Consider the following 9,701-nt stretch of genomic DNA (forward strand, 5'->3'; position numbering starts at 1 on the left):
AAGTTTCATCGCCTCTGTAAAGTCCTAAAAATCCTGCACATAAAAAAAACAAAATTTGATGTTATATAGAATTTGATGTCATTTTTGACAAATAATCTGTAAGTGTTCCCTATAAAGGGTTAACTTACGAGGGGCGTTCAAAATATTCTCGGTATTGATATCTTACAACCTCTTCTAAAATTTCTTTCGTTACTGGCCGCTAAGGTTTATTCATTGACATTAAAAAAAAGTATAATTCGAACCGAGATGTTCTTTTGTTTTTCTGCAATTGCTGAACAAACATGAACATCATGTGGGAATTGACAATGTTAACTAAATTAGAACATCGATGCGTGATAAAATTCTTGACAAAACAGGGTAAAAATCAAAAAACCATAAAAGAGGAAATGGATTGTGTTTACCGTGAGTCTGCTCCTTCTTTATCTACCATTCAAAAGTGGTCAAGCGAGTTTAAACGTGGAAGGGAGAGTGTTGAAGACGACCCTAGACCTGGCCGGCCTGTAGTAGCTACTTCACAAGAAAATATTGATAAAGTGGAAAAACTTACATTGGAAGATGGTCGAGTGAAGGTAAAATCTATAGCACAAGTAACCAATCTCTCTATTGGTACCGTACATGATATTATCCAAGACCATCTTAATATGTCAAAAGTAAGTGCAAGATGGGTTCCGCGAATGCTGACTCGGCTTCAAAAAGACATGCGTGTAGCTTGTTGTTCCGATTTTATTGACCTGTGCGGTGAAAATCCTGATGAGGTGCTGCAAAGAATAGTTACTGGAGATGAAACCTGGGTTCATCATTATGACCCAGAGAGTAAACAAGAGTCCATGCAGTGGCACATTAAGGGTTCAGCTCATCCCAAGAAGTTCAAGGTCATCCCTTCAGCTGGCAAGGTCATGGCCACGATATTTTGGGATTGTGAAGGAGTATTACTGATCGATTATAAAGAAAAAGGTGTAAATATCACAGGACAGTACTACGCTAACATTCTACGTCAATTAAAGGATGCAATCAAAGAAAAGAGGCGAGGAAAGTTAACCAAAGGTGTTATGCTTCTGCATGACAACGCCCCCGTCCATACTGCTCATATTGCCAAGGCAGCTATTGTTGAATGTGGGTTTGAAACTGTTACTCACCCACCGTATAGTCCGGACTTAGCCCCCAGCGACTTCTTTTTGTTCCCCAATCTTAAAAAGGATCTGCGTGGAAATAAATTTTCCGATGATGAAGCATTGAAGGCGGCAGTGGAGGAGCATTTTTACACCAAAGATAAAAAATATTTTTATGCAGGATTAAAAAAAATAATTGATTGATCTTTTAAGTGTATGAACATAGGGGGGGAGTATATTGAAAAATAAAAATATCAAACTTTTCGTACTTGTTTGTTTTCATTCTCATACCGAGAATATTTTGAATACCCCTCGTATATATTTAGTACTATTAATTTTATACGGCATAAAAATATATTACCATTATCGGTATAATAAATAGCATTAGAACATTTAGAACCGAGTCTAGAAATAAAACTAAAGCCAAGCTAAATTAAATAAAAAAATAAAAAAATTGGATACCTACTTAGTTCATAAATAACGGATACATAGCCATCGCGCGACATGTTTCATGTTTGTACACGATACACGGCCGTCGTGAACGCTGCTCGCAGTGTTAGTGCTTGAGAAAGGAGACCTAGGCTCTCCGAAACATGTCGCGCGAGTGACTTGAAACAAGTGAGTCTAAACCGTAAAATTATTCAACACCAAGTATGTGTTTGAAATATGAAAACTTAAAAGCTTATATGTTATAACCAATATTAATAATAAGGTTATAATAACTCTTAAAGTGTCAAATTTGGACTGACATTTACGTTTTGTGTACGTATGTTTTTGCTTACTAAAATATCACCTAACCCACATTATGTGGGAAGTATTGATTTTTAAATTGTAATTAAATTTCTTCGTTAAACTAAATACCTACAGTAAACTAATTATGATTGCCTTGTCAAACTACGAGTGGCCTAACTAAACTAAGTTTTCCCGATGAACATTTACCAATAATCTCATTATTAAAACCAATTTTGAAGTGATTAAATTCGACTTGTAAATATTATCACACTGTCATCATCAATATCATCATCATCTGTTTCAGTTTAAAATTATCAAGTTAAAAAGCTCTTCGCAATAAATAAACAAGCGACTGCTTTATAAAGCAATAACTAAACGCTTCCTACCGATTAACGGCTAACGGCAGCCATCTTTGAAAACAAATGCCGAACGAAACGCTTAACCGTTCAAAATTGGAACTTTGAAATAGTAGAAGGCATTCCACTCAGGTCCACTAGCGGCGGTCCAGGTAAATGTTCATTTCTATGCAAATCGTTAGCGCTGGATTTAATCAACGCGCGAACTTAATGAAAATTCGGTCTTTTTAAAAGGTGGCGTAGGAATAATAGGGTAGAGTAGGTGAGTTTATATACCTGAGAGGGATAAACATGTACTGTCCTGTTAAACTGTCACTGTTATTAGATTGATATCTAAAGGGTGTAATTTAGATAGTTATCGTGCATTTCGCTTGTACTTGTGTGAGCGAGATGCACGATAACTAAATGACATCATTCAGATAATTCCAATGTCAGTGTAGGCACGTTCGAATTAAGCTGCGACCCTGCGTGTTTCGTTTTAAGGAAAATTTTAAAATACAAGCGGAAGACAGTTATATTATCAACGCTTTATCCGTCTATTATTAGATACAAATAATCTATTGAAAATATATTTACCGTTTATTTTATTTTATTATTTTTATAACTAATATTTTTAATTGTTTCAGATTTTTGCAGCGCTGCGCGGCGGTTAAAACTGTAAAAGTGTATAAAACTGAATAAAAATTCATTAAATCAAAATAAACTTATATCAATCTTGTTTTATTTTAAGGTTACCAAAAGAACACACCCTTATTAATCTTTTCATCTAACTTTTAACATCTCACAAACTCTTACAAAAGGGTTATCATATCGATCTAGATTAGGAACCTAGCCAAGCTGACAATCGTAAATAGAGAACAATCGAAATAAGGTATGTAAATAGTCATGCGACTTTTCGTAGCTGGTCATCCCGATAATTTATTCCCGATACATTTTTACTTTTCGTTTGTCGATGTACCAACGGTTGTCATTTTGGCTAGGCCCCCAGGTGTACAAGCTATGATAGCTTAAGGAATAACACCAAAAATTGCTCGGAACAAAGTTGGTATGTAAATATAATCCGCATTAAATGAGAGTTGCTATAAAAACTTGTAACAAAGGCTCTGCACGTGAGTATGGAAGTCGATTATAACTCGGCGAGTAATGGGCGAAAGAATCCAGCCTGCGTTACTACGAACTCTAATGACTGCATTGTACAATCAAATCGCAGTACGTCAAATCGCTAAAGCACAGAATAATAAATAATAGTACTATTAGGTACATAAGATTAACTTCTCTAAAAAAACATGTCTATTACGATAGATATGACCGCTAGGCGGCGCAAACGCGAGCAGGCGTCCGTTCCGTAGCCGTGCGTGGCACCTACTATGGCTAGACACCAACATTGGTGTGGGCCATGTGTGGGCCGCATGTACTTGTACGGCAGCGACGCGACGAAATCGCGGAGTAAGTCACGACTGGCTAAAGTAAGAACACTAAGCACGAGGAATTTCGTACATAACCCACCATTTCCTATATTTACATGACATTTGATTTGATCTAAAAATCGGTTTTTATCCGAATAGTATGTAATTTGTAATTCAGAGTCACACTTGCTGAGCCGAGGAGCCGATCGGTCAACCAAACTTTTGTTTACATACGTATATCGCACAATACATATTTGTTATTCAAGATGCAAAGTCGCCTCGGGTTGGAGAAACGTTTACTTTTGACCACAAATTCCAATTTAAAACTACTTATACCATTTTACAATTACAATTCGTAAAGCTGTTTCACGTTTACCCACCATTTAAAACTACCTATAACCCCGTAATTTTTGTTTCAATTCCACAAAATATGTATGAACACTTGTTCATGTTAAAAACAATAGTAAACTCGTCACGAGGTCATCATTTTACTTTCAATATCCACTTAGAAATTTTATGAAATCAATAGGGAAACCGTAAGTAAATAGAACCTTTTTTTCTCTCCATACAATTCCAATTTATAACTATACCGTTTTCCAATTACAATTCGTTTAATCGCTCAGCGTTTTCCCCACCCATTTAAAACTACACCCGCACTTTTTGTTCGAAAAGTTCTAAAACCGTTAGTAACGCCGCGCCCGAAAAGCCGGTGAGATCACGTATCCCGATAACATTACCAAGTTTTCGCATTAGGCGAACTTTTATTACACTTATCTGCGAGCAAAAATGTTGCCAGTTCCGAACTGAGTGATGGGCGGGTTTTAAGGCTTTTGTTTTTGGATAGTGTTTCGAAAAACCGTTTTCGGAATCGGTAAAAAGTGTTTGTTCTAGTTTGTTCGGTGAATTTGAACATTTTTATAATGAGATGGGAATATTTTTAATAATGGAGGAGGCTGGTAACTGCTAAATATAAATAGCGTGTTAGAAACACGGCATATTTTTATATAAACAATGTCAGAAAAAAATCAAATAGCATTTCCCCATCAGTTGATCGAGAATATATTAACGAGATTCTTAAGTATTTGAGACACGATATGATCTGTATAAACTCTTGGTGATTTAGATAAATACCTAATATACCTAAGAATTTATAGAACATTAAAGTACCTAAAGCAGTCGAGGGTTATTTTGATTGTGTATAAATAATACTCATAGTTTATTAAAAAATGTAAATTACAAGTCAGACTTACATGACTAAAATATACCTATAATTATACATTTGGGAACGATACATGGATTCTATTAACAAATTAATTACTAATTATTACAACATAATTTGTAATTTAATTATACTATTTTATTATTTGGTTTTATTTCGCTACTCATTTATACATATTTTGAGGTCAAATACTTGCACTGAATACTTTAAGTTAATACTTGCAGATATATATCTCTTGGAGGTTGTCTGGTCCGTATGACTTAATTCCTTCTTTATAAGGTGACGTTTGGATGTGAACTGCAGCTGCAGTCCTGTTGTGGCGTCGTTGTTGCAGCCGGTGTACCTATCAATTTCCGTGATAAAAGTTAAGTTTGACAGTAGGTATTATTATCTTGAAGTTATAACCAAAGAGTAAAGTAAGTATATAGGTTATAACTGTGAGAGTGGCGGGGTCGACGATAATTCTTATAAGAAATCCGCTCGCTTGTTCTTCCATTCTATCTCATCTTATACGATTAAGAGAACAGTCATTAAGAGCTTGTTTCTTTTAAGTTTGTCTATCTATCTATATCTTTTACGTTAGAATATTGTCTCTTCCAACTGCATTATCTCCCCTCTCTTAAGTTTATTCTCGATTCTTCGCTAATAATATTATTTATATAGGTAGGTACTTACTGAAAGCAAAGATAATGACCGAGCGCCGGGTTCAAGACAATTCTTATAAGATAATTTCTCTTTCTTTTTTCCATTTTAAATAATTATTAGAATAACAAAAGTATACTCATTTGTTCTAAGATTTCCTATATCTTTAAGATTAAAATAAGATATCTATCTTAGATACAACAGCATTTCCTCCCCTAACTCTCTTAAGTTTATCCTCGATTCTTCGCTATATTATTTATATAGTTAGTTAAAGCTAAGAGAATGACCGGGCGCGGGTATACGACAATGCCTATAAGAAAGCGGGCGGTGTGATAAAATTTGCATTCGGCGGCTGCAGGCGGGGTGGCCCGCCAAAGAGGAGGAGGCTTCTGTTTACCAAGAAACTTGTATAATGTCGGCGGCCGATCGTACTATCCGCCAGATCATGAAATTCCTAGGCATATCGTGAAACGTGAAAATCATTGTCTAGTTACCTTAGTCGATGGAATTTCACAAAAAATCATCATCATCATCATTGGCCACAGTAACTCAAGAGGTATTTTGAGGGAGTAGCTAGAGCCTACATCGACTGCGAATATATATGTATAGTATAGACCAATGGCTGATCGGCATTTCTTGCCGCATCGATCACAGATGTGTCTCGACTCCTGGAGTGGTCAAAATCCGTGAGCTGTTTTTTGTGTTATGTTATGGATGAACAATCATTAACAACTCTACTACTCTTAACTTAACTACTTTCACATTTATAATATTAGTAGGAAGGTACTTGGTTAGAATAATTAAAAAACGTATACACATCTTTTCCATGTTTATGTAGCCAAGAGTGGGAGTTGTCCAACACCCGCGGGGGTGGGGGGTGGGGGGGGGGGGGGGTCGAACAGGAAAAAGGAGGGAAGGAAAATTTCCATTTCTTGCGTCTTTCCAGCGGGCTGATGAACGGGCAGGAGCTAAATTATATTTTATACGGCTTATTTACTCCGGGTGTATTGTGCGGAGACTACAATGATACCGTATATACATCTCTGTATGCTGTTTACTCTTTAGGTTTACGGTTTTCGAATGAATAAAAACGGGAATGTTTAATTTATGCAGGTTTTCTTCAACCTAAACTAAAAGTTCGACAATCTGTTACATTGCTAAAGTTACAAGTGGCAATAGGTTATGCTGTCCACTTAGAGGCGAGCCGTTTACTTGTTTGCAACTATCGTAGTACTAAATTATATGTTATACGGCTTATTTACTTAAATGCCTGGCTGGACGTCCTAGGTACCGCTGGAACGACGTAGTTGCTCAAGACCTGCTCAACCTCTGCCAGGGTGACGCGAGATCGCAAGACCGAGAGGCATGGCGTGATCTGGTGTCGGAGGCCAGGACTCACTTTGGGTCGTTGCGTCACCGTAGGACGTAAGTATAATAAATAAATATTATAGGACATTCTTGACTAAGTCCCACAGTAAGCTCATGAAGGCTTGTGTTGCGGGTACTCAGACAACGATATATTATATAATATACAAATATATACATATGTACATAGAAAACACCCAAGACACAGGAACACAAATCCCACACACAAATAAATGCCCTTACCGGGATTCGAACCCAGGATCGCAGCTTCACAGGCAGGGTCACTACCTACTAGGCCAGACCAGTCAAGTATGTAACTAAGTTTGTATTTGCTTCCGGTGAATTATACGTATCTGTACTCTTTTGGTTTATGGTTTTCGTGTTGTATGTGTAATACATTTCCCCTGATGAGGGCGCCATTGGACGGTTGACCCAGTCTTAATGTGAAGAAATGTATACATATTTATGAACTCGACTGCACCTACGGCTATTTAATTAACTACAACGTTACAAAGAAAATCTTACACATTTTACAACAGATGCTACTTCATAACTTGCGCTTATAGGATAATTTACTCGAACATTAAACGATAGGGTACCTGGTACCTAAATAGATAAATTAATCAGAATAGATACGACTAGTTTTATATTGCCTTACCATCTTTACTAAAGATAGAGACAGATAGCCGGCTATCGTATCTCAAAAATTAATCATTTAAATTTTTGACAATAAAATATTATCTTATCTTATCTTAACCCTGGGCTATAACCGCGAAAATCGAAGTTCGCAAATTGCTTGCATTTTTCTCTGTCACTCTAATTACGCCTTCATTGGAGTAAAATAGAAAGATTCCCGCAATTTGCGAATTTCGGTTTTCGCGGTAGCCCCTCTATCGCCCACTGCTGAGCATAGGCCTCTCTTCTTGTACACCACTTATCCCGACCCTGGGCTAGTCTCATCCAGATGCCCCGCGATCTTCCGAAAGTCGTCCACCCAACGAGCCAACGGACGCCAGGCGCTTCTTTCATCCGAAAGCGGCCACTGAAAATGTCTAATTATGACTGTGTAAGTACATATATTGATACAATTATGCGTCACACTAAAATAAATATTGGCAAGAACAGCTAAAAAACCGGCCAAGTGCGAGTCGGACTCGCGGACGTAGGGTTCCGCACCACCAACAAAAAATAGAGCAAAAACATCGTGTTTGTTGTATGGGAGTTTGTTGTAGGGGGATGTTATTTTTAGTATTTGTTGTTATAGCTGCAACAGAGATACATCATTTGTGACAATTTCAACTGTCTAGCTATCGCGGTTCATGAGATACAGCCTGGTGACAGACGGACGGACGGACGGACAGCGAAGTCTTAGTAATAGGGTCCCGTTTTTTACCCTTTGGGTACGGAACCCTAAAAAAAATATTACCTAAATGATAACTGTTTTGATTCATGTAGTTGTTTGATTCAATTATTTAGTAGGACTTTCCATTGCAATGTTTATAAACACGTAAGTCTACCTGGTTACGGTGAAACGATTTCTTAGCTGGACGTCCAATAGGCAGTTCGTCCATAAGTTATGCGTCCATTTCGTGATTCCATAATCCCTACTGAGCCTATTTTGCTAAACATTCCCGTGGCGCAAGCGAGCCCGAAGAATATAAGCACTACGCATTATAGGCACTACGTAACATTGTTTTTAGAAATCCTTTACTTTAAAATTTACAAAGACTGAATCCACGGGCTCAGCTAGTTTTTATATACCGGCATAACCTCTAGTGAGTCTAGCGGTTAACAACAAAAAAAGCGGCCAAGTGCGAGTCGGACTCGCCCATGAAGGGTTCCGTATTTAGGCGATTTATGACGTATAAAAAAAAACTACTTACTAGATCTCGTTCAAACCAATTTTCGGTGGAAGTTTACATGGTAATGTACATCATATATTTTTTTTAGTTTTATCATTCTCTTATTTTAGAAGTTACAGGGGGACACACACACACATTTTACCACTTTGTAAGTGTCTCTCGCGCAAACTATTCAGTTTAGAAAAAAATGATATTAGAAACCTCAATATCATTTTTGAAGACCTATCCATAGATACCCCACACGTATGGGTTTGATGAAAAAAAAATTTTTGAGTTTCAGTTCGAAGTATGGGGAACCCCAAAAATTTATTGTTTTTTTTCTATTTTTGTGTGAAAATCTTAATGCGGTTTACAGAATACATCTACTTACCAAGTTTCAACAGTATAGTTCTTATAGTTTCGGAGAAAAGTGGCTGTGACATACGGACGGACAGACAGACGGATAGACGGACAGACAGACAGACAGACATGACGAATCTATAAGGGTTCCGTTTTTTGCCATTTGGCTACGGAACCCTAAAAATGGCAGTCAAAACTGAATCAATGGTGTTAGAAAATAGAATTTAATTTTGTTTTAATATCGAAGAAACCAAACAAAAGCGTGTCTGTTTCATTTAATAATGATTTATTTCATTGGAGGTCATGTGTACTTACTACTTTGTTTTATTATGACCGTGGGACGCTAGAGGATAAAATTTCATTTCAGCAAGCCAAGCAAGCGTAGTTATAAACTTCCGCTATTCGGCAACAGATGGCGGTGGCGTCGCAATCGAGTTCAAACTCAGGAAATAATTCCGATGCCTTTTAATAAACTTTTCAGAGTCCTTGCAATAAAATGATTATATTTTTAATAATGTGTCAAATAAAAACAATTTATTATAAGTATTACGTTTTAATACCTATTCATAAACAAGCAAGGTGATTCGAATACACACTAATACTTGCTAATACTATTTAGGCAAATTGATACACAGAATTAATTAAAAATAAGTCATTTAAGTAATAAGTTA

This window comes from Cydia amplana, chromosome 22, assembly GCF_948474715.1.
Source record: "Cydia amplana chromosome 22, ilCydAmpl1.1, whole genome shotgun sequence".
Classification (NCBI taxonomy): Eukaryota; Metazoa; Arthropoda; class Insecta; order Lepidoptera; family Tortricidae; genus Cydia; species Cydia amplana.